Here is a 26,306-nt window from a genome sequence, read left to right as displayed (position 1 = left end):
TCCAGAAACCCTGGCTGGGCACTGACTTGGGAAAATCTGTAGAAGGGGGATGGGAAGCACTATGACTTAGAACTTAAGGAGCGAGTCATCACCAGCTGACATCTGAGCCGTAATCGCTTTAGAGTTTAGTAAGTAATTTCACATGTTTTACTTAAAAGTGAAATGAAATCGAGAAAAGGCTTTCCCTGAGAAATTATCACCCTCTGGTCTTGGAGCTGGAGATCATTCTGAAGGAGTGTGAATTGCAGGATCCTCTTGAGAAGCTATCTGGCAGTGCCTGCTACAGTTTAATCACACGTTTCCTCTGACTCGGTGAGCCCGCTCCAGGATGCTGTCCTACAGAATCAATGCCCCAGGAGAGACGCACAGTAATTAGCACAGGGTCGCGTAAAATAATAGCAAAACCCAACCCAACCCAACCCCAACAACAACAACAGCCCAACCTGGAAACAACCTGAATGTCCATCGACAGGAGACTGGTTAATCAAATCATGGTTCCTATGGACCAAATCGTTGTGCCCACCCCAAAATTCATATGTTGAAAACTAGCCCCCAGTGGGATGGTATTTGGGGGTGATTAGGTCACGAGGGTGGGGCCCTCATGAATGGGATTAGTGCCCTTATAGAAGGGACCCCAGAGAGCTCCCTTGCCCTTTCTGCCATGTGAGGACACAGTGAGAGGATGGCCGTCTCTAAACACGGAAGCAGGCCCTCACCAGTCACAGCCTGCCAGCACCTTGATCTCGGACTTCCCAACCTCCAGAACTACGAGAAATAAATTCCTGTGGTTTATAAGCCACCCAGTCTGTGATATTTTTGTTATAGTAGCCCAAATAGACTAAGACAGTGTTACATCCACAGGACGGGATGCAACGCAGCTGTTAGAAAAGAACAAGTCAGAGGCTGGCCCCGTGGTGTAGTGGTTAAGTCCAGCGCACCCCGCTTCAGTGGCCTGAGTTCACAGGTTCAGATTGGGGGTGCAGACCTATGCCACTTGTCAAGCCATGTTGTGGCGATGACCCACACACAAAATAGAGGAAGACTGGCACAGATGTTAGCTCAGGGCTAATCTTCCTCAAGAAAAAAAAAGAGGAAGATTGGCAACAGACGTTAGCTGAGAGTGAATCTTCCTCACCAAAAAAAAAAGAAAAAGAATGAGTGAGATCCACATTTCATGAGCTGGAACAATTCCCGGGATGTATTGCTGAATTTCTTCAAAAAGCAAGTTCAGGAACAATATGTATCCTAGTCTTGTCTGGGGAAAAAAAGCCAGTAGGTCAGTGTGTTTTCATAAGCATTAAAGAAAGATCAATGATACACATCAAAATAGTAATCCTCAGAAGGGTGGGATTAGAGGAGACGGGGGAAGACCATGAACTGAAAAATATATATACATATAGAATACTTTATATATTGTGTGATTTGGTTCTATATTTACACAATAAAGTAGGGAAAAAAATCCTGACGTACTCTGAGGAGGAGCCGCCCTTCCAGGCAACAGGGAATGTGCCCTGGGGCTCTCTGGATGCCTGTTCTTCTAGGGGTCAAAGCAGGACATCCCCATACCCCATCTCTGCCCCCACCCCAAGAAGGGCCTTCTGCACAAGAATGAGTGTGCATGGCGGGGAGGGGTATAGCTCCAGCCAGTCCCTATAAACCCCTCATCCCACATCTTCATTCACAAACCCTCCTGAATAACCAAAAACGTTGGAAAAAGCCAGAGCTGAGGATGGGGTTTCTAAGATGGAGGCTGAGTTTCCACATGCAAAGGTCGTAAGCGGAAAATTTGACAAAACCCTGGAGATGGCTGGCAGAGGCCCAGGAAAGCTTAAATTATCTCCAGGCTTGAATTTTCCTGGTAGAGACTTCAGTTCTCCTCGTCTCCTTGCACGGGGAGTCCAGCTGGCAAAGGAACGTTGAACACCCTTGGCCCCTGCCGGCCATTTCCACTTCCACTGGCCAAGTCTCTCCACTTCCTGTTGCTCTCTGCTCTGCTGTCTCTGTGTTTCCTGTCTTCCGGTTTCTTTTCCTGGTCTCTACTTCTCGCCTGTCTGTCTTCTTCTCACCCATATCTTAAACTGCCACTCAATGCCCTGGGCTGGCCTGGGGGCCTGCCCTTGGTCTCAGCCCCTACAGAGTTGGCCCTTTAGAGGGAGATGTGTCCAGGAGGGCCCCCTCTGGGTCCAGAAATTGGCATGGCTTGGCGTTGTAGCAGCTGGATTCCTTTCCTGATTTAGTTTTCTCTTTCCCCCGCTTTGAGCTCCAGGAGAGGAGAGGCTGGGAGGCAGAGGGGCTGGAGAAGCTTCTCCGCCAGGTGAGCTGGGCCTTGGACTGGAAGGGAGAGGCTGGGAAGGGCGGCCGGGCTCTGCGGGGCTGGGCGGTGGAGGGCAGACTGCTCAGGTTTCCCAGGTTTCCTCAACCCTGAAGGCTTGACGAGAGGCAACTGGCCCCTCGCTCCTCCAAAGGTACCTGCCGGGAAGGTTTCTAAGGCACATTCCCCAGGGCCCCGGCCAGCAGACTGGAACTTGGGTCACTCCGCATAAAACATATTAAATGAACAACGACTCTGCACAGAAGTGGCAACTTTCCACTGGGCAGAATTGATTTTCCACTTGAAAAGCTAATGAAAACCAGTCATGGTGAAAAACCCAGCCAAAGGAAGAACTCAGGCTTTCTTTTCTTCAACAGGAGACAAACACTGCGTTCTGGGTGGTTCTTTGTGGAATCTAGACCCAGGGAGAAGAGGGGATGTGACACGTGGAGTTCCCCAGATTGCTGTCAGAAACTGGGCCTGGGGGCTGGGCAGGGAGCTGAGCGGAGTTGGCAGTGGCTGGGGGGCAGGAAACGTGCTCACTCTTTGGGGGACAGCTCTGAGGAGGGCCTCAGCAGAGGAGAATTGGGGAACATCTAAATCTCAGGGGAAGTCAGAGCCAGAAAGCCTGAGAGAGACAGGAACTCAGCTCAATAAATCAGACACTCTCTTAGCTGTTTCTTTTTCAGTTCCCCGCTCTGAGGTGGGAGCAGGGAAAATCCAGGCTGAGTCTAAAAAGCTCCAGACTCCACATTCTCTCTTCATGGCTTAATTTGACAACTGCCTTTTCCTCTCAACATGCTGCCTTCAATGGGGTTCTGGCCTGAGCTGGATCCTCCTTTCTGACAGTGCCCTGCTCCAGGAAACTTCTCAGCTCACCCACCCACGTTCTTCTCCCCCCATCACCCAGGGCACTGACAATATGACTCACTTCTACTGGCTTGGGATGTTTTAGATGCTCTCTCCCCCTGCTTAACAACCTTCAATGGCTCCCTATTGCCTCCAGAATTTCCACTTTGTAGGTTGCCATCAAAAGCTCTTTAGAATCTTGCCCCCGCCTCCCTTCACAGCTGCATCTCCCACCACTTGAAAGCCTCTTAGATTCTAGAACTAAACAAAGGGTGCATGCCCCCAGCTATACTCTTTTACACTCAGGGGCTTCTGCGCATGCTTCTCCCGCTCTAGGAATTCCTCTCCCCTTCTCCCGTGCTTGCTGGGGATTCTCTGAGTCCTTCAAGAAGCAGCTCAGATAGGGTTCTCCCCTCACCACAACCTGCACTGCTCTGAAAAGTCAGTCTCCAGCCCCCAAGGCAGTGTGCACAGGCTCTAGTTAGAGCACTGGGGACACTGAGTGGCAATTGTTTAGGACTTGGCCACAGTCTTTCTTCAGAGCCTCAGGTTCGTAATCTGTAAAAGGGGAGTAATAGGACCACGTGCATGAGGGGTGGGGGTGAGGATCACAAAGGAAGCAAAGCATGCCCAGCCCTGGGAGCACTCAGCCAACTGCCGACTGGGATTCTATCATCAGACGGCGGACATTTCGAGGACAAGGACTGCATCTCGTTCATTTTTGCATCCTGGGCTCCTAAGGCCGAAGCTGGTTGGGGCATTTTGCTGTGCTTGTGCTTGTTTGTTAAGAGAGGGATGGCTGCCTTGTGGTGTGTGATTTGTCTCTCTGGGTGTGCACGTCCCCAGCTAGCACTGAATCCTTCCTGAGGACACTGGTCCTCACTCCCCCACAGTGCATCGCTCACCAGAGGTGGTCCATAAACGCCAGCCCAGCAAATAGAGGCAGGCAGGGCAGAGACAATGGTTCCAGCGCCACCGTCTCAGGCTCCTCTGTCTTCTCAGACAACAGCTGGGGGTGCACTGCCTCCTTTCTCCAGGGACCAAGACTGGGACACCGATCAGCCCTCTTAACCGGGGCTTTGCTGGTTCTGCAGGAGAACCAGAGGTCCCCTCAGGCATCTGTGATGTCCCTGGCAGGGCCTGAGAAGGGCAGAAATGGTAGCCACCAGGAGGGGCTTCCTCAAACTGCAGTCACGCATCTAGTCTCTGGGGAGAGCCAGCGAGCACTGTGCGTTCTCCCATTAAATCTCACGGGTCCTGGGGGGTAGGCGCTGCCATTGTGCCCACTTTACAGATGAGGAAACAGGCTTGAAGACGTAAAGAGACTTCCCGAGGACGAACAGCTATGACCAGAGGGGCTGGGAGTTGAACACGGGCATCCCTTAATCCAGGGCTTCGGCACACGGTGCCAGGTGCAGAGTGGGAGGAAAATGCGCCCATACCAAGTGCGTGTGTACTTGGCAAGTGGGAAGTACTTTCTCCTGAGTTGGCCCATTCATCCAAGGACAACCCCAGGAAGGTTCTTGCCAGTTTACAGATGAAGCAAGGGAGGTTTGCTTCCCAGCTGCCTTGAACTGCAGCGGCTTCCCTTGCTGGCCAAGCATAATCTCCCTGCCCTGGTAAGCCTGTCTCTAGGAATCTGACCCTCACCACAGTCCCACTGACCCCTGGAGAGAGCTCACTGGCTCCCACCTGTCCAGGCTGTGCCCAAAGAACCAAGCCTCATGTGCAGACAGGGCATTCAGGAGCCTTGAGGGTTTGGCTAAGATGCAGGGCAGCAGCCTTCCAGGCTGGGGTCCCTCTTCAAGGTGGACCTTAGCCATCTGACTCCAGGCATCTCCATCCTCACTAGGTGCAAAGGCTCAGCTCCCTACTCAGGGCTTTGACCCCTGGCCAATTCTTCCTCAGGGGTCACAGTGCCTGGGCCCTGGACTCCCGGCAGGGAGCCTGCCCAGTGGTGGGGACCAAGCTGAGCTATGGCTGAGCAGGTGCTTCTATTTGACCCCTAGACACTGTTATCAGAGCGGCCGTCCCCAGATGTGTCCTTAACATGGGGTGGGGTGGGACTCTGCCGGGGGTGCTGGTGGCTGGATGGGAGCTTTACCTGTGGCCTGAATCCAGAGGTTTGGGGGATGAGCCAAGTTTACTTCCATCAACAATTTTAAAAATATCCCTGTGTGGTTGGGGTGGCTGGGGTGGGGGGTGTTGGAGTGAAAGGAGAAGGCCAGATCATGAGAAAATACCAAGGGAGGCTCCCTGAGCATCTTTGCAAAGTTCAAAGTATACAGGAAGAACACAGAGCCAGTTAGCAGGGCTCACAGTGATGGGTAGATGGCCTGAGGACTGGCTGAGCAGGAAGTCCTGCTCCCATCGCCCTGCCAGGCGGAGCCAGAGCCCTCAGTCTCCACAGCCCCCTGAAGGGCCCCCTGGGATTAGCTGGGAAGGTCCCTGTTAAGGCTGGAACCCCAGCGCACATCTCAAGGGCACATCTCAAGGCCACTTCCTCCCATTTAGGGACAGGAGCTGAGGCCCAGAGGCTCTCTTTCTTCCTCTGTTACTCCCATTCCACGTATGTTGTACCTTTTTTAGTTGTCCCACGGTCCTTGGATGTTCTGTTCTGTTGTTTTCAGTCTTTGTTCTCTTTGCTTTTCAGATTTGGAGGTTTCTGTTGACATGTCCTCAAGCTGAGAGGTTCTTTCCTTCCGCTGCATCTTTTTTAAGAGCTTTGTAAGTGAGGGAGGCAGTAGTGGTGAGGGATGCTCAGGTTTATTATTTTCGGCAACTTGTGGCCAGGTTGCTTTCTCTGTGCATCGCAAATTCCTACCTGTCCTTCCAGGTCCTGTTAATTTGCTGGGGCTGCCACAACAAAATGCCGCAGACTAGGTGGCTCACACAACAGGAGTGTGTTGTCCCACAGCCCTGGAGGCTGGAAGTCTGAGATCGAGGTGTCAGAAGAGATGCTTCCTTCTGAGGATCTCCCCTCCTCCCTTCTTCCTGTGGCGGAGACTCTGCTCCAGGCCTCTCTCCGACCTGCTGCTGTTTTACTGGTAATCTTCGGCTTTCCTTGGCTTGTGGACTCACCACCCTGACCTCTGCCTTCATTTTCACCTAGCATTTCCCTCTGTGCATCTGTCCTCCAATTTCCCCTTTTTATAACAACGTCAGTCATATTGATTAGGGACCCACCCTACTTCAGTATGACTTCATCTTAACTTAACTACTTCCCTCTGTAATAGCCCTATTTCAAATAGGGTCACATTCTAAGGTGCTGGGGGTTAGGATGTCAACATATGAATTTTGGGGGGACATTGTTTGATCCATAAGAAAGGCCCAGGAGAAATCTCAGCTCCTCCAGGAAGCCTTCTGCACCCACTCAAGCTAGTGGAATCTCCCCTCTGGAACTCCTACAGCACGTCGCATCTGAGGAACTCAGCGGCCCTGGGCATGTCTGGCCTCCTGGGGTGTTTATAAGTCTCCCTAAGGCTACTCTTAACTCCAGGTCCATAGTATTAGCAATTTTTGAAAACAAGCGCAACACAGCAGAAATCCTCTTATCTGATGATTATTAGGACTGGTAGTTAGGTGGTAAATTAAAAATCTGAAAGGAATGCCAGTGGAAGGCTCTCTAGCAACACGGGCCCAGCAGGTGGCGGGCAGCAGATTTATGCAGGAATAGAAGGCCGCAGCTAACCAGGCACCGGTTTAATAGAATTTGGCTGGAAGAGATTCTCCTGCACAAAAAACAAACAGCAGCCCCCAAACCCCAAGATGAAGGAAAACGGCATGCAAAGCTGTCCAACCTCCCATGGAGAGTGCATTTTTTTTAAAAAAAGAAACTATCAACCCTCTGGACCGTTTAAGACCCCTCCTATCTGTCCTGGATGTTAAGGGAAGTGGCCATACAGAACCATTTGGGGGGGTTAGAAGCGGAAAGGAATTCTGAGCCACAGTGAGGGGCCCTCAGAACCTGGATACAGAGAAATACGGTAGTTTTCTGAGAGTCAAACTATAAAACAAACGGAATAGGTCAGAGCAGAGAGCAGCAAAGTCTGTTTCACCTGATTCACAGTATTACCATATCCACAAGAGAATGTGCTCATCCGAAGAGTGTGTGTGTGTGTGTGACTGTAGGTGTGTGTGTGTGTCATTGTGCATGGTTGTGTGTGTATGTATGTGAGTACATGTGAGTGTGAGCAGGTGTGAATTGTGTGTCATTGTGCATGCTTGCGTCTGTATGTGAGTGTGTTTGAGTGTGAGCATATGTGTGGGTGTGTGAGCTTGTGTGATTGTGCAGGATCGTGTGAATGTGTGTGTGTGTGTGTGTGTACAGCCAGGGAGGCCCAGGGAAGAGAGAGGACACTGCCTTTGCTTAGCCAGACTTGGAAGCCAAGCAGAGTGTTCTTGGCTGTCCCCAAGGGAAAGAGGGGGATGCCGGGCTGGGAGCCCCAGTGCCCAGCCTGTGCCGAAGGTCTGTCCCTTTAGGGGAGATAGGTACATCAGAGGAGCATCAAGTTTTTATAGTGTGAGCCCCTGCGATCAATGTTACCCACATCCCCCAATGCCCACCCCCCACCGGATGCCAAACTCACTCAACAACTGGGTGTCATTCGGCTTCCCAGGAGCTCTCCCCGCAGGGAGGGAATGTGCTCAGGAGCAGAAACAGAGACCCGGCCGGGGGGGCGGGGGCTCAGAGCCTGGACTGGGGCCAGCCTGCCTGGGCATCAATCTCATCTCCTTTCCTTGCTAGCTGGCGTCCTTTGGAAAGCTACCTACCTTCCCTGAGCTTCAGGTGGCTCATCTTTGAAGTGGGTTTAATGACAGTGCTTGCCACATAGGCTGTGGTGAGGATTAATGAGACGGCCCACGTAAAGGGCTTAGCACAATGGCGGGTACATAGCAGCCTTTACAACGTGTAGCTACTGTCACCATAATTATAAATATCACAATAAATAAATGCATCAATATTATTTTTTATACATCAGCCACGTGCCCTTGGGAAATGGACACATTCCCAGGGGGCTGACCGTGCAGTGAGCTCCATGAGGGCACAGTCTGCTTCTTCAGCTCTGTACCCCCATGTTGAGCGCAGTGTCTGGGGTAATAGACGCTCACTAAGTGTTTGTTGAAGAAATGAATGAATGACTGAGTTAGTGAGTGGCAAGTCAAGCTTTGGGCTCATAGGCCCAGCACTGTGATAGATTCACAAATGTAAGCTGCCCTGTACACTTGAGCCTGGCGACCAGCCCTCCTTTCCCTGGGGACAGCTGACCCCCAACCAGCCCGGGCCCTTTGCTCACTCCTGAGGGAGTTGACAGGGGAGTTGGAGAAGGAGCTCCTCGTGCAGCCATTTGGTCACTAGGCCAAGGATCGGGTCATTTCACCAAACGTCCCAGGCTGCCGGACCGGGTCATCTACACCTGCTTGTTTTATAATAGTTTGGAGGGAAGCACAAGTGTCAGTGAGCCACGGCAGCATCCTCCCATGGCTTGTTACTTGTTCTAAGTGTGTTCCACGGACCAGCAAAATCGGCCTCAGCTAGGAGCTTGTTAGAAATGCAAACTCTCAGGCCAGCCCTACGGAATCAGAACCTGCGTTTCCACAAGACCCGCAGGGGCTGCGTGTGCATCTGAAAGTGTGAAGGTGCTGCTCTCGTGCAGCCTCCACACAGAACTTAGTCTGGTCATCTCTGGAAGGAAGTCGAGCACTTAGGACTTGCTCCTTCTCCCCCACTCCAGAATGTGCATCCCAGCGTCTGCCCAGTAGCATGAGGTTGCTGGGGCAGGCACTCTGCTCTTGCTCCGTCCTGCCTTCTCTCCTCTCTGCTTTTCTGAAACTCTTACACTGTTCAACAGCCCTGCCTTTCTTCAAGATTATAATGAGAAACCTCTGCTGTTTGCTTGAAAAGATGTCGTTAAGTCCAGGGACTTAACCAAGCTTCATGGCTGTGAGTTTTATCACCCCTCGGTGGCTTCCTGGTGGGAACTGCCCCAGGCCCTGGCATGCATTCTCTGGCACTCAGGGAGCAAATAGGATCCTCAGACTTCCAGACAACCCCCACCGCCCTGCTCCCGTCTTTCCGGGTCTGCCCGATTTTGGTTTTGCAGACCTGGCACACGGGGACGCCCTCCCTTCCTTCTCCCCACCTCTTACCTGCTCTAGATAGACTACAAACATATGTCAATGACAACACAGTAAAACCCAATGACAGCCCAAGAACTCCTAAATCTTCCAAATTGCTGTCTGCCCTTCCTCTCACTTTACATCCTGGATGCCTGAGCAGACCTGCCCCCCGGATCCAGCCCCAGCAGCTGCAGTCAAGTAGCAGCTCATTCCAGCTGCTCTGGGAAATGCTGGGGCTGCAGGTACCAGGCTCCTCCTGGCTGCACCTTCCAGAGTGGGAGACAGCTAAGGCGCGGGGGCCCAGGGGGGTGGGAGAGAGAGAATGAAGCCCAGAACTCTCCCAAGCCCAACTCTTTCAAAGGCTTCTTCGGCTTTCCACACGGAAAACCAACCAACCCACCAAACAATGAATAAATTCAGTGAATTTGCCACAGGCATCTAAGGCAGGACAAAGGGCAACTTCCAGAACGTAGAGTTGTAGCGAAGGGATGGTTATCTCTTTCCCAAGCAGCTCTATGCTATACATGGGAACTCAAAAGAAAGGTCTAGAACTTCCCTTGAGCATGGAAATTAGGCTTCTGGCCTCAGGTTCAAGTTGAAAATAGTGGTTGGAATTCTGCTGTTAACTTTGCCAGGGAATGGGGCTCAGGAAGCTCCCTGGAGGTGGCGTTACATTGTGGTTGCCTCCTGTGGCCCCAGCATTTGCGAAGGGCTTTGTGATCAAAGGCCCCGTGGTGGTCCCCTAGCTCATCGCAGGTGTGGAGGCCGGTGCTCTGCCTCCAGCCCTCCCCTTCACTGGAGCAGAATCTTTCAGTTCGGATGAGAGAAGCAAAGCCATTTAATAATTCATTGCTTAATGAAGAATTAGTCATTTTTAAAGCCTCCTGCCTCTTTTACCAACTGACCCTATAATTAGACAAAGCATGATCATTTCCTTCCCGCTGCTGGCTCCCCAAAGCAAGATCTATTAGTCAGGTCTATCAGGAAACAGATGGCATGCTTAAAATAGGATAATTTAAGGATTCTTAAAAAAAGGACGATTTACAAATGTGTGGGCAGGGTGTAGGGAAACCAAGAGGGAGAGCGGAGGATACTGGGGCTAATAACTGATTGTGGGGCTCTCACTGGCCCTGCAGGTGTGAGGGAAGAGAGCATTATGGGAATTTGGAAGGAGACAGTCAAACAGGGAGGGTCATGTTGAGAGGAGCTGGGACCTTCAGCTGAGGGGTGCAGCCAACATGAGTGACCCTGAGAGAAGGGAACCAGATGAATAAATATCCCATCTTCCTTCTCTTCCTTCCCTCCAATCTTCTGCTAAGTCCTCATCCTGCACCCAGCCTGACCAGGAGCCAGAGGGAAAGGAGCTTATTAACGCAGTCAGGTCACACAGGTCAGCCTCTCGGGGCAGGAAGCAGGCGGGAGAAGGGTAAAGAAGGAATCTGGAGGGGCCAAGAGGAGACACCTGGCACATGAGCCGTTCTTACATTCATCCTGGACTCCACCTGATCAATTCCTTCTTAAGGCTGCAGCTACACAAACATCTTGTCATTTCGTTCTTGGACTATCCACTCGTGTCATTATCATTATAGGTTGTCTAGATATCTTATTTGCCAAACCGGCTTGTAAGCTCTTCACAGAAAGATGGTATGTCTTATCTTGAATTCCCCCCACGGCCTGGATCCTTCCTTTGCACACACAGTAAGTAAGTAAGGTACTCAGTAAGAGTGTGTGTGTGTGTGCGCGTGTATGTGCAATAGTGAGGACAGGCCAGGTTATGTTGCAGTAACAAGCACCAGATCTTAGCGGCTTTACATAATAAATGCTCTCTCTTGTTCATGCCACCTGTTCATTGCAGGACAGCATGGGGTGCTCTGCATGTCAAAACTACTTTGGGACCCAGGATGGCTTTGTCTTGACACACATATCCACAAGCACAACAGAAGACAGAAGAAGATGGAGTGAATTATACACTGGCTTGAAATTTCTGCCCAAAGTGGCACTTCTGCACACATTTCGTGGGGCAAAGCAAGACTCATGGCCATGCCTCGCTCTTACAGGCGGGGAAGCAGAGTCCCGAGGTGCTCATAAAGCAGGGGGCCAGAAAAGATTCCTGAACAGTCCCCCCAGTGGGCAAGGGTGGTCTCCACGGGGAGCCCTGGAGGAGCGATTGGTGTGTCTGAATTTAACTGAATAGTAGGTGTCACTAAAAATTAAACGAACAATGAGTCTATGCCTTTTGACGTATTTAGTTCAAATTAGTCAAGTCAGCAGCAGCAACAAAAAATCAGCAAATCAGGTGCCCAGCGATTATTGAAATCAAATGATTTTTAAAATGGACAGACTCGTTAATATGACAATATTCTCTTTCTGGCTGGCCTCAGCATAGCCTGTGTTGCTTGACATAAATTATTCCTGGGATGTGGATTCTTGTTTTCCCTCCATTAGGTTATGTCATTATTTTCCAGATTCTTCGGCCTTGGCTGTTCTTTGAGACTCTGACAAATCGATATGGAAATGCTTGTTGATCTTGGTGCCTTCTTTGGCTCAGCTCCAAGGAGACTGTAGCTGCTGCCACACTCCCTTCCCACTGTGTGTGGGGTGCTCCCCAGGAGTGGTACCCTGTGCCATCCCCAGGCATCAGGTTACATAGTTGCCCAATCCTAGGCCCCCAGGAAATCCCTGGCCCCTATAGCAAGTCACCTCACCTCAAAAATAGGAAAGGGTGAAAAAAATCTTCCAGATCTAGGCAATCTCTTTGTTGAATGAAAATATTACAAAATTGAAACCAAGTTCTCAGCATTATTTTCCAAAGTAGAAAAGCATATTCACTCATCTTCAGAAATTGTCCACACTTAAGAACTGTTTGTGTGGTGACTGTGGCCAGCTGGCCTTACCATCAGATTATCCCGTCTACTCGGCTTCCCAAAGAAATTGCCTTCAAAAAGCGTGCAGACACTGTGACTAAAGGTGTAAAAGATGGTTATAGTTAAAAGCACCCTACACTATCTCCTCTCTGCTCCCTCTTATTTTTTTGTAATCTTTCGCACACTGTGAACCCTGAAAGCAGACACCAACACTGTTTCCTCACAGTAAATTGTTTAAGGAATTTTGACGGCTGGACTTAGGCAGATGGATGCTTTATTTCCAACAGCAAACCAGATCTCCTGGAACAAACATTAATTCACAAGATCTCAAGGGGCCTCTGGGCAGTGAGAAGAGAAGGATGAAACTGACCTTTGTGACTTGAAATGCACATGGTCTTGATGATAAAGTTATTGCAGCAGCAATCTCAGAAGCCTCCAGAAGTGGGTGGCTAGCAGGGTCCCTATCTGTCTCCCTGAGGGGGTCTGTGTCAGTTCAGCTCCAGGACCTTCCTGAGGGTCTTTCAGTGGCCCTGCCTCTCATCTTCAGCTTTTTTCAGCGATACATATTCTGATACGAACTGCCACGGAGGGAGTGAAAATGATCAGAAATAGCAGTCCACACTTTTATAATTCCTTCACTTGACTATAAAAGTAGTACAGGCTGATTGCAGAGAACTTGGAAAATAGGAAAGATAAAAAGAAGAAAATAAAAGGCAACCATATTTGCCCACACAGTGATTAATTATCAGCAACTTCTGATGCCCCCCTCCCCCTTTTAACCTTCAGCCTTCTCTCTATTGATTTTTAAGCTAAATATTGCCATTATCATTTACCCTTATTTTTTGAGCACACACTATTTTCCTGTTCTTAGCATTAGTGATATAGCAGTAGAATAAATAGATAAAGTCTTGTTCTCGTGGACATAAAATAATTCAGAGACAGTTATTAAAATTCAATGAGTAGACATATGTGGAAGATAAACAAACACATGGACAAAGAGAACAGCTTAGTGGTTACCAGGGGGAAGGGGGTTGGGAGGTGGGCACGAGGGGTGAAGGGGCACATTTATACGGTGACTGACAATAACGTACAACTGAAATCTCACAATGTTGTAAACTATTATGACCTCACTTAAAAAAAATCCCACAAAACTTCAGGAAAAAATTCAGTGAGTAGAAAGACAACAGGGAAGTCTCCAAACGCTTGGAAATTAAGCAGCATACTTCTAAATAATTCATGAGTCAAAGAGGAAGTCTCAAAGGAAATAAAAAAAACACATAGAACTTAAGTGAAAAATAAAATATAACCAATCAAAATATGTGAGGTGCAGCTAAAGCAGAACTGAGAGGGAAATTTATAACACTAAATGCTTATATTAGAAAAGAAGAAAGGTCTCTAATCAATAATCTAAGTTCCCACTTCAAGAAACTAGTAGAAGAAGAACAGCACAACCGGAGGCACTCACAACTAGAATATACCACTGTGTACTGGGGCGCTTGGGGAGAAGAGGAAAAAAGTAAATAAACAAGTAAATAAATAAGTAAAAGAACAAATTTAAACCCACAGTAAGCAAAAGGAAGGAAATAATAAAGGTAGGATCAGAAATCATTGAAATTGTAAACAGGAAAACGATGGAGAAAACCAAACAAAACAAAAAGTTGGTCCTTCAAAAACATCAATAAAATTAATAAACTTTTAGCAAGACTGACAAAGATAAAAAGAAGACACATATTATCAATATCAGAAATGAGACAGGGTATATCAACACAGATCCTGTAGCCATTAAAAAGACAGTAAGCGGATACTTTGAACAACTTTATGTTTAAAAATTCGACAACATAAAAGAAATGGACTAATTCTTTAAATACGACAAACTCCAAAATTCAACCAAGACGAAATAGACAATCTAAATAGCCATATAACCATTAAAGAAATCAAGCTTGTAATTTAGAAAGCTTCTGAAAAAGAAATCTTCAGTCTCTGATGATTTCACTGGAGAATTCTTCCAAACATTTAAAGAATTAAGAGTGATTTTATATGACCTTTTCCAGAAAGTAGAAGAGGGGACACATCCCAATTCATTTTATGAAGCTAGTGTCATTCTGATATACCAAAACCAGACAAAGACAGTACAAGAAAAGAACACTAGGAGACTTCCAGCTTCCAGTCTGGCATTTAAGGAGCTTAGATGTTGCCACTCTGTCCTGACAAACAAAAAGCTGAACCAACTGAAAAATCAACAATTCCTTTTTTTTAAAGAAGAGGTTTCATTCATTTATTTTTTTTTAGCAGGGGATTGTCCCCGAGCTAACATCTCTTGCCAATCTTCCTCTTTTTGCTTGAGGAAGATTGTCCCTGAGCTAACATTGGTGCCCATCTTCCTCTAATTTGTATGTGGGATGCCGCCACAGCATAGCTTGACAAGGGGTGTGTAGGTCCATGCCTGGGATCTGAACCCGTGAACCCCAGGCCACTGAAAGGAGCATGTGAACCTAACCACTATGCCACCAGGCTGGCCCGAAACAATTCTTCTTATATCTAACAGAGAAGTGAGGTCACAGGGCAAATGGCTGTTCCAAAAATTGGAGAAACAGGAAGACACTGAGAATCACAACTTACTCGAGCACAAACCCCCTGGAGGAAACCTCTGCAGAACTCAGCGCAGGGGCAGGAGACCTGAACTGTAATTGACCAGTAGCTAGAGGCTCAGTGTGGACAAGTGTGAGAATTAAAAACTCCAGGGAGCTCAATCACGGTGGGATCCTCATGTTTTGGTGAGTTTTATCTCCAGGAGCTCCACCAGGTTCTCACAGTGAATATCAGAGAAAAATCCCCTTGTCCTTCCAGCAGGGGGATGAAAAGAGGAACCATTTTGAAATACGGAGAAGAAGTCTGTTTTTCTTCAAAAGGCCTGCCCTCAAGAGAAACTATTTACTAGAGATTAACCTAACGGGGTTTTATCAGCGTCTACTGACCTGGGTGAAAAGAAATAACCAACTCCAGGCCCCTTTAGCCATCATGTCCCACCTAAGCGTGTGTGGGGAAAACAGATGCACTGGTGAGTTCACAGCCTAGGGGCATGGACTGGTCAAAAGACTGAGACCTAATCACAGGACTAAAGAACGCTTCCCCCCAACATACCTTACCACTACCTAAAGGCCTATTGACAGCAGTTCCTGTTACCTGGTACATCATGTCTGGTTTTCAACAAAAATATTGCAAGGCATACTAAAGGCAAAAAACGCAGTTTGAAGAGAATAACAAGCATCAGAACCAGAGTCAGATATGGCAGGAATGTTTGAATTATCAGACCAAGAATTTTTTTAAAACTATGATCAATATGCTAAGGGTTTTAATAGAAAAAGTACACCACAGACAAGAACAGATGGATCATGTAAGCAGATATGGGAATTCTAAGAAAGAATCAAAAATAAATGTTAGAGATCAAAAAGACTGTAACAGAGATGAAGAATGCCTTTGCTGGGCTCATTAGCAAACGGGACATGGTTGAGGAAAGAATCTCTGTGCTTGAGGATGTCTCGATAGAAACTTCTAAAACTGAAAAGCAATGAGAAAAAAGACTAGGAAAAATGGAACAGAATATCCCTGAGCTGTGGGACAACTCGAAAAGGTGTAACATATATTTTATGGGAATACCAGAAGGAGAAGAGAGTAAGGAACAACATGTGAAGTAATAAGGCCCAGGAATTTCCCCATATTAATGACAGACACCAAACCACAGATCCAGGAAGCTCAGAGAACACCAAGCAGGGTAAATGCCAAACAGAACAGAACAACAAAAAACCACGTACTCAGGCATATCATATTCAAACTCCAGGAATTCAAAGACTAAGGAAAAATCTTGAAAAAGCCAGAGGAAAAGAAGCACCTTATCTACAGAGAAGCAAAGATAAGAACTGTATCCCACTTTTCCTCAGAAATCATGCAAGCAAGAAGAAATAAAATATTTTGAAGTATTGAGAGAAACAACCCACCAATCTAGAATTCTGTGCTCTGTGAATTATTCTTCAAAACTAAAGGAGAAGGAAAAACTTTCTCAGATAAACAAAAATTGAGGGAATTTGTCACCAGCAGACTGGCCTTGAAAGAAATGTTAAAAGAAGTTCTTCAGAGAGAAGGAAAATGATATAGGTCAGAAAGTCGGATCTACATAAAGAAAAGAAGAGCATCGGAGAAAGAATAAGTGAAGATAAAATAAAAACTTTCATTTTCCTCATTCTCAACTGATCTAACAGATATAGTTTGTTCAAAATAACGGCAACAATGTATTAGATTATGTATGCTTATGTGTGTGTGTAAATATACACGTACATATATATATACTTACGTATAAGTGAAATGAATGGCAGCAATGAAATAAGAGATGGGAGGGAGGAATTGGGATTTTTGTTGTTGTTGTCAGAAGGTACTTTCACTACCTGTGACATTGGAAAGCATTATTTGAAAGTGGAGGACTTGGAGTAAACGTAAATGTACATTGCAAACTCTAGGGCAACCACAAGTTTTAAAAAAATAAGTATAATTGATAAACTAAAAAAGAAGAAAATGGAATCGTACAAAATGTTCAATTAAAACCGCAAAAGGCAGAAAAACCGAGGAAGACAAATACAGGAACAAAGAATGAGGAAAATGGATAGAAAATAATAACTTATATGGTAGATGTTAATCCAATTATATCAATAATCTCTTTAAACATCAATGGTCTAAATATCCCAATTAAAAGACGGATTGTCGGTGTGGATCAAAAAACAAGACCCAGGGGCTGGCCCCGTGGCCGAGTGGTTAAGTTCGCGCCCTCTGCTGCAGGCGGCCCAGTGTTTCGTTGGTTGGAATCCTGGGCGCGGACATGGCACTGCTCATCAAACCACGCTGAGGCAGCGTCCCACATGCCACAACTAGACGGACCCACAACGAAGAATATACAACTATGTACCGGGGGGCTTTGGGGAGAAAAAGGGAAAGAATAAAATCTAAATTGCTATTAAAAAAATATATGACTAAAAAAATATATATATTAAAAAAAAAGACCCAATTATATATTGTCTACAAAAAAGTCACTTTAAATATAAAGACACGTATAGATTAAAAGCGAAGGGATAAAGAGATACTATTGTAACACTAATCAAAAGAAAGCCAGAGTAGTTATATTCATTTCAGACAGAGCAGACTTGAGAAAAAGGAAAGTTATCAGGGACAAAAAGGGGCATTACATAATGATAAAGGGATCAATTCTCCAGGAAGACATAACCATCCTTAAGGTGTATGTACATAACAATAAAGCATCAAAACACATGAGGTAAAACCAGAGGGAACTGTAAGAAGAAATAGAAGAATCCAGTATTATAGTTGGAGACTTTAAAACCCCTCTATCAGAAATGGACAGAGCCAGCAGGCAGAAAGTCAGTAAGGACATAGCTGAACTCAAGAGCACCATCAATCAACGGGATCTAATTGACATTTATAGCCTAGTTCATCCAACAACAGCAGAACACACATTCTTCTCAAGCCCACATGGAACATTCACCAAGATAGACCATATTCTGGGCCATAAAACATACTTTAACAAATTTAAAAGAATAAAAATCATGCAATATCTGCTTTCAGAACACAGTGGAATTAAACCAGAAATCAATAACAGACAGATAGCTGGAGAATCCCCAAACACTGGGAGATTAAATAATACGCTTGTAAATAGCACATGAGTCAACTAAGAAATCTCAAGAGAAATTTAGAAATGTTTTGAACTAAATGAAAATGAAAATGCAATTTATCAATATTTGTGGGATGCAGTGAAAGCAGTGCTTAGAGGGAAATTTATAACATTCAATGCACATATTAGAAAAGAAGAAATATCTAAAATCCCTAATCTAAGCTTCCACATTAGGAAATCAGAAGAAGAGCAGGGGCCGGCCCTGTGGCCGGGTGCTTAAGTTTTCATGCTCCACTTTGGTGGCCTGGGGTTTGCCAGTTTGGATCCTGGGTGTGGACGTACACACCACTCATCAAGCCATGCTGTGGCTGCATCCCACATAGAAGAACTAGACGGACTTACAACTAGGATATACAACTATGTACTGGGGCTTTGGGGAGAAAAAAGAAAAAAAACAAGAGGAAGATTGGCAACAGATGTTAGCTCAGAGCCAATCCTCCTCACCAAGAAAAAGCATACTTAAAAAAAAAAAGGAGCAAATTAGCATAGGAGAAAACCTAGATGACCTTGTGTATGGTGACTTTGTAGATACAACGCCAAAGGCACCATCCATGAAAGAAGTAACTGATGAGCTAGACATCATTAAAATAAAAAACTTCTGCTCCATGAAAGACAATGTCAAGAGAATACGAACACAAGCCACAGACTGGGAGAAAATATTTGCAAATAACATATTTGAAAAAGGACTGTTATCCAAAATCTACGAAGAACTCTTTACACTCAACAATAAGAAAACAAACGACCTGATTTAAAAACTGGCAAAAGATCTGAACAGACCTCACCAAAGAGGGCAAAAATCTTATGAAACCGTGCTGCACATCATGTGTTATCACAGAAATGCAAATTAAAACAACAGTGAGATACCACTGCACACCTATTTGGAATGGCTAAAATCCAGAATACTGACAACACCAAATGCTGGTGAGGATGTGGAACAGCTGGAGCCCTCACTCATTGCTGGTGGGAATGCAAAATGGTGCAGCCACTTTGGAAGACAGTTTGGCGGTTTCTCACAAAACTAAACATACTCTTACCGTCTGGTCCAGCAATTGCACTCCTTGGTATTTACCCAAACGACCTGAAAACTTGTGTCCACACAAAAACCTGCACACAGAGGTTTATAGCAGCTTTATTCATAATTGCCAAAACTTGGAAGCAACCAAGATGTCCTTCAGCAGGTGAATGGATAAATAAACTGAGCTGTCCAGACAATGGAATATTGTTCAGCACTCAAAATAAATGACCTATCAAACCATAAGAAGACATGGAAGAACCATTAATGCACATTACTAAGTGAAATAAGCCAATCTGAAAAGGCTACATATTGTATGATTCTAACTATACTATGTTTTTGAAGAGGCAAAGCTATGGAGACAGTAAAATGATTAGCGGTTCCCAGGAATCAGGAGGGAGGGAGGGATGAATAGGGGCAGCACAGAGGATTTTTAGGGCAGTAAAACTGCTCTGTATGACACTACGATGGTGGATACATGTCATTATACATTTGTCCGAACCCATGGAAGGTACAGCACCAAGAGAGATCTCTGATGTCAACTGTGGACTTCGGGCAATGATGATGTGTCAGGGCAGGTTCATGAGTTGTAACAAATGTATCGCTCTGGGGCAGGATGTTGACAATGGGGTAGGTTGGGACCAAGGGGTATATGGGAATTCTCTGAACTTTCCTCTCAATTTTGCTGTGAACCTAAAACTGTTCTAAAAAAAGAAAGTTTAATTAAAAAAAAAACTACATCCAATATCTTTCATGAACTTAAATGCATAAATCTTCAACAAAATATTGGCAAATCGAATCCAGCTATATAGTAACATACATTTAGGAGGTTGGATGATTTAACGAAATGAGCTAAGACTTCAAATTTAGATAGACAGTTTCACTGACCAGCTTCCTGTTGACGCAATAACTCGCTGAGCCCCAGTTTACTGATCTATAATTCAGAAATAACAGACACAATTTAGGGTTAGTATTTGTACTTAGTAAATGAAATAATATATCTAAAAATATCCAGTGGAAGTTATCATTTTGCCATATTTGCTTCAGGTTTTTTCTTATAGAGAAATAAAAGGTTACAGTTGCAGCTAAACATCTAGGTTCATATCCCATTCTCTCCTCTCTCTCTCTCTCACATTATCCAGGGAACGTTATCCTGAAGTTATTAGTGTGTATATTTCTTGTAAATGTTTTAATAGTATTACTATTCAGATACATGTTAAAAAATATTTATATAGCACGATTTGTATTTTTTAAATAAACATCAATGCTATCATACAGTGTCTATCCCTTGGTAGCTTTCATTCTTTAAACATATGCATGTATACGTGTGTACAGACACACACACACAGACACACACACATACTGGGAGCACACCCGGTATGTGCTCTTAGAAACTTGAACACCTGCTTTCGAAAGTTTGACCTCTTGTGCCAGTTAGCATCACATCCTACTAGAAGATACACTCCATGAGAGTTCATCAGCCCCCAGCACCTAGGCCAGCACCTGGCACACAGTAGGTGCTCAATAAATACCAGGGACATAACTGACGATCCCTTTCGTCCCCTCAAATACTCCACGGGGTGGGTATTTGCCTTCCCGCGGGAGCAGAAGCTGAGAGATGTTAAAGAACTCGCCTTCCAGCCCTGAGTTGGGAAGTGGCAAATACAGGATTTAAAGCCACACAATCGGCCTCCAAAGTTCATGCACTTCTTATCTCTGCGCACCGGGCAACTGAGTCTAGTCACGACTTCGGCATTCCAGGAGATGGTTGCCTCCTTGAGGCACGCAGTGGCAGGTCTTACCCAACTCTGCGCCCTCCATCAGAGGCTAGCTGCAGGGCGGGCTCCGCTCCCGAGAGGAGGGTGTGAAGCAGAAATTGCAGAAGCAAAGACATCGGGGTGAATTTGCAGGACGGAGGGAAGAGGAAGGACAGCCTGCTGTATGGAAACATGCCAAGGGACGGAGCACTCCCTGTCACAGCGCCGGGGCAGGCTGGGTGGGGGAGGGAAAGGTGGAGGGCTCTGGCAGAAGGCGCCCCTGTTTCGCCGGACAGGTACTTAGCAACCATACTTGTGGGGCAATTTGTTTATTTTGGAGGGGGCACCAAAATTAAAGAATGAAGCGTTCAGTCACTCAATGAGTGTTTGCTCAGAGTTACACACACATACTTACACTCACAGAACAAACACACCCCCACAGGCTCACTCCCGTGCACACACTCACAGGCTACACACACACACACTCCTCACCTTCAACACACATGGTTTGACTTTATTTTCCCCATTTTATGTATGTGTTTGCTGAATGAATGAAGAGAATTACCAGACTGGCTTGTGTTTTCGAGAGCATTTTCCAGATGTCTTAGCATCGTGGCACTGCAGCCCTGGCTTCCTCTCTGGAACAGCATCTCTGAAGGAAAAGCCAATGTTAAAGAACTGAATGTTTGTGTCTCCCCCTAAAATTCATATACTGGAGCCCTCATCCCCGCTGTGATGGCATTTGGAGACGGAACGTTTGGGAGGTAATTAGGGTTATATCAGGTCATGAGGATGGGGCTCTCATGATGCGATGAGTGGCCTTAGAAGAAGAAGACAGAAAGAAACTGAGGAGCAGCCACGTGAGCACAGCAAGAAGTCGGCCCTTTACAAGCCAGGACGTGGGTCCTCACAAGAAACTGAATCGTCTGGCATCTTGATCTTGGACTTTCAGCCTCCAGAACTGTGAGAAACAAAAGTTTTCTGTGTAAGCCACCCAGTCTGTGGCATTTGTTATGGCAGCCCCAAGCCAATCAAGACAGCCACGGTCCTTCAACAATGGCCCACAAGACCCTGCATGTCCAGCCCCTCGCCTGCTTTCTGACCACCTCTCAGACTCCTCTTCCCTGCTTGCTTTCTCCAGCCACCCTGGCCTGCTTGGGATTCCCTGAATGCACAGAGCACATTCCTACCCCATGGCCTTTGCAGCCCATCCCTTCCGCCAGGTACACTCTTCTTCCATGGCAAAGTCCTTCATTTCCTTCAATCCTTTATTCAAAAGTCACCTTCTCAATGAGGCTGACCATGAAAACTATTTAAAACTGCAACTCACCTCCCCCACCCAGCACTTCCCATCCACCTTACATCTTCCACTTTTAAATTTTTTTTCCACGCACTTATCGCTTTCTGGCATACGGTATTCTTTATTATGTTTCTTGTCGATTGCCTGTGACCACCTGCAAGAATGTATCTTCCAGAAGAACAGAAATACTTGTCTGTTTTGTTCACTGAGGAATCCCAATGGCCTAGAACTATGCCTGGCACACAGTTTCTGTTCAATAAATATTTTTTGATTGAATGGGCAAACCTCCTCACCCCTGGTGAAACAGCCTGCTAGCCAGGGAGACCATGTCATACCAGGATTGCCCAGCAGATGGCAGCCGGTGAACGCCAGAGACAGCCGGGAGCCTACGCTGAACTCAAGGTTCCTCCCAGTTATTAGTTCAAGATAGCAACCCAGGAAACAAAATCGAGTTCAACTTACTCCTAAGGCAGACTTGTATTCATGAGAAAGAGGGTGTATGTAGGAGGTGAGCTGCTGAGCTGATAGAGCCTTTATCTGATACAGGAGGCTGTTTACCCACAATTCACGGTGAAAAACTGAAAACAGCTGTTGAGAAGAACCGAGGTCCCAGTCCTCCCACGGTGGGAAAAGGGGGTGAAAAAGGTCTGCAGCCGGGGATCTGCATCCCTCCTCCAAAGGATGGCAAAGTGACATTTTCCCGCTACCACCGAGGGAAAGAAGTGACACTAAGAACTAACGCATCGCCTGGGAGGTGGACGTTTCCTGCCTTCCTCCGAATATGCCGGAAGATGCTCTAGTGCAAGAACGTGGAGTCTCCCTCTGCAATACCGTCCTCTGGGCCCTCCCGAAGCTGCCCTCTTCTGGGTGCTTCTGTTACCCGTGCAATCAGGGAATTGAGTTCCCCTGGTAACAAAACCTTCAAAAGCCAAGTCCAAGGTGAACCTACCTTGGATCAAATTCGGCATTTGAGTGCGTCAGGCTGAGGGGAGGCTCCAAGGCAGATGCTGCTTGTGAATCTGAGTCTGCTGACCGAGAACTCTCTAAGCCAGCAGGTCAACTTGGTTTCTGCTGCGCTGACGACAAGGGCAAGCATTTACTGGGCACTTCCTGTGTGCCAGGCAAGTGCTGAGTGCATCACCTGAACTAGCTCATTAATCCTCAGAGAAGCTCTCTGAAGTCCACACTGTCCTCATCCCCGTCTCACAGAGGACACAAGAGAACTGTCACTTGCCCCAGGACCCAGCAAGTGGCTCTCAAACTCACTCTCAACCACAGGGAGGGAGGGATCTGCTGAGATGCACCATGGATCCTGATGGACCTCAGAGAACAGTTAATCCGGTCCCTCTGTTCACAGATGGAGAAGCTGAGTCCCAGAGAGGGGAAGGGACTGGCCCAAGTCCACACAGAGAATGGAAAAGCCTGCCCGAGCACAGCACACTAAGAATTATCCTGCGCCTTGACATTCTTGGCTAGTGTCAGGAGGTCCCCCTAAGCCCTGAGTCACAGGTTGTTATTTTATTTTCCCCAGATTCCAAAGTGGCTTCAGTCCTTCCTGGGACTAAACACGTCGGCATAAGATCTTGTCAAAACAACAGCACATCCCTTGTTTTAGGACTTTCATTGAGGAGTAGACTGTCCCACCAGGATCACCGGCTTCTCGTGATGTGAATTCTGGCTTCTGCAGGTCATTAGCTCGTGTCCCTGGTCAAGCCACTCAACCTCTGAGCTGGTTTGTTCATCGGTAAAATGGGGATACCAATATTCGAGAAAGGGTGTATTATATTCCAGGCCAGTGCTGTCCAACACAAATGTAACGGGAGCCACAGGTGCCAGCGAGAGTGAGAGTTGGCATCCTTTTATTTCTTTTGCAATAACTTTCTTAAGCTCAAGGATGGAGGCGTGTTTGATTTTGAATTTTTTCCTTTTTCTTCTTCTCCCCAAAGCCCCCCAGTACTTAGTTGTATATTCTAGTTGCAGGTCCTTCTGGTTGTGCCATGTGGGATGCCGCCTCAGTGTGGCCTGACGAGCGGTGCCATGTCCGTGGCCGGCATCTGAACCGGTGAAACCCTGGGCCGCTGAAGTGGAGCGCACGAACTTAATCACTCGGCCACAGGGCCGGCCCCTGTGATTTTAAATTTTCTAGTAGCCACATTAAAAAAAGGGTAAAGGAAAAAGATGAGCCAAAGCACTTGACAAGCATGCTCCATTATTAAGTTTTATAAGTTGTTTCATTTAGCCCAATATATTCTACATATTATCATCTCAATATCTAATCAATAGACAATTGATTGAAATGTACACAATTGCAGACAATTGATTACAATGATAAGCAGATACTTCACATTTGATTTTTATATCAAGTCTTCACAATCTGGTGTCTATTTTGCACTTACAGCCTATCTCAATTTGGACTAGCCACATTTCCCATGCACAGCAGCCAGATGTGGCCAGTGGCTACTGAATTGGACAGCATTGTTCTAGGCTTTGATAAATATTCTGAGCACATGGCCCCATGTTAAGAGTCTGTGTATTACCACACAATCCAGCAATTCCACTTCCGGGTATATACCCGAAGGAAACGAAAACAGGATTTCAACAAGATATATGCACACCTATGTCTATCTCAGCATTATTCACAATAGTCAAGATATGGAAACAGCCTAAATGCCCATTAATGGATGAATGGATGAGAAAGATGTGGTATATGTACACAATGGAATATTATTCAGTCACGAGAAAGGAGGATATCCTGCCATTTGCAACAACATAGATGGGCCTTGAGCACATTATGCTAAGCAAGATAAGTCGGACAGAGAAGGACAAGTACGGTATGAGCTCACTTATTCGTGGGATCTAAAAGTCAAACCTATAAAGAAACAGAGTAAAATGGTGGTTACCAGGGATGGGGGGGCGGGGCGTGAATAAGACTGATGGTGTTTAATGGTACAATCTTGTAATGAGTAGTAAATAAGCCGTAGCGATCTACTGCCCAGTATAATGAATATAGAAAATAATATTTACTATAATGATGTAATGTGATAAATATTGCTTCAATGGCAATCATATTACAATATATAAATGTATCAGAGTAACATGCTGTGCCCTTAAATTTACAAAACTTAACAGCAAATTTATCAAATTTAAAAAAAAGTCACCTGATTGTAGATATTAATCTCATCTACCAAATACTTTCACAGCAGCACCTGGATTAGCGTTTAGTTGAGTAAATGAGGACTATAACCTAGTCGAGCTGACATATAACATCCGCCGTCACCATCACCCCAAGCACGTTCTGATGAGTTCTGCCTGCTCTTGGACTTCAAATAAATGGAATCGTAGACTTAAAAAAAAAAAAAAGAGTCTGTGTATTTATCCCTTGTCTGGGGCAGACCATGTCCACTGCAGCCTGAGGAGAACCTGCTGGGATCTGACAGGTCTGGAGGGTCTGCCTTTAGGCTCGGCAGCAGGAGGTGGTACAACCCCAGCCCCTCCCTGCTCTGAGCAGGTCACCAGGTGCCTTTGAAAACCTTCCCTCCCCAGATCCGTTTCTCCAGCATCATAAACAGGACTTCTGCATTCTCTGCAAACATTCCTGCCCATTTTCTCCTTGGTGCGACCCCAGTGTTGTTAACAACTACATAACAGACTGAGATCCAATGAGGATGAAGAGCAGAGAGGAGGGTGAGGTGACAGGAGAGCTGTAACCGTGTCCTCCCCGGCCCGCGGATCCTGGGGCCCAGGGCTCTGGTTAGGGCGGCTCCCGGACGGGGTTCCTGCTTTCCAGCTGAGAACCTCCCCTCGCCACACCCAGCTCAACTGAAACAGCCTCCTTCCGGGGAGCTTCACCTCTGCGGCCAGTACTTACATCTGATAATTCTTCAGCTTGGGGTGCAGTCGTGCATGGGCTGTGCTCAGAGAAACACAAGGAGGCTCAAGCCAGGCTTCACCCTCGGGGCCTGGGACGGGGGGCTGGAGCCAGCCGGCGTCTGCCTGGGTTCTCCTGACAGCAGTGGCTACTGGGGTTCCGGGAGAGGGCCAGGGTGGGACGGCTGATGAGGACAAGGTGGCGCCTTGTTGTCCTGGGCTGGGACAAAGTGGGAAATTTAGGTGGGGTGGGGCAGTTCACACACAGGGGCCCTGGATTCCCAGACAGTTCCTCCCTTCCTTCCTTCCAGAAGGCAGGGGTCAAGGGCCAGAGCTCTGCCTTCAGGCTGCCTGGGTTCAGATTCCGACTCTGACACTTGCTGTGTGACTTCAGCAAGTTATCTAGCCTCTCTTAGCATCAGTGTCCTCATCTATGAATGGGAAAATAACTCCTTCCTAGGTTTGTCTGAGGATTAAATGGGCAACAAATGTGGG

At 46.6% G+C, this 26,306-nt stretch overlaps 1 long non-coding RNA gene across 2 annotated transcripts; it reads right to left on the bottom strand.

Moving 5' to 3' along the window:
- Positions 1–101: 101 nt before the first annotated feature.
- On the bottom strand, positions 102–25,905 carry LOC139079005 (uncharacterized). 2 transcript variants are annotated; one of them, XR_011532296.1, is made up of 3 exons: positions 21,137–21,296; positions 12,515–12,722; positions 102–336 (listed from the first exon to the last, which is right to left on the bottom strand). It is a non-coding gene; the product is annotated as an uncharacterized lncRNA (long non-coding RNA). The 2 variants fall into 2 exon arrangements; XR_011532269.1 differs by lacking the exon at positions 102–336 and adding an exon at positions 22,894–25,905 and having other exon boundaries at positions 11,511–12,722; positions 21,210–21,296.
- Positions 25,906–26,306: the final 401 nt, after the last annotated feature.

Source organism: Equus przewalskii, chromosome 1 (assembly GCF_037783145.1).
Source record: "Equus przewalskii isolate Varuska chromosome 1, EquPr2, whole genome shotgun sequence".
NCBI lineage: Eukaryota > Metazoa > Chordata > Mammalia > Perissodactyla > Equidae > Equus > Equus przewalskii.
This window is presented reverse-complemented; position numbering and strand designations above follow the sequence as displayed.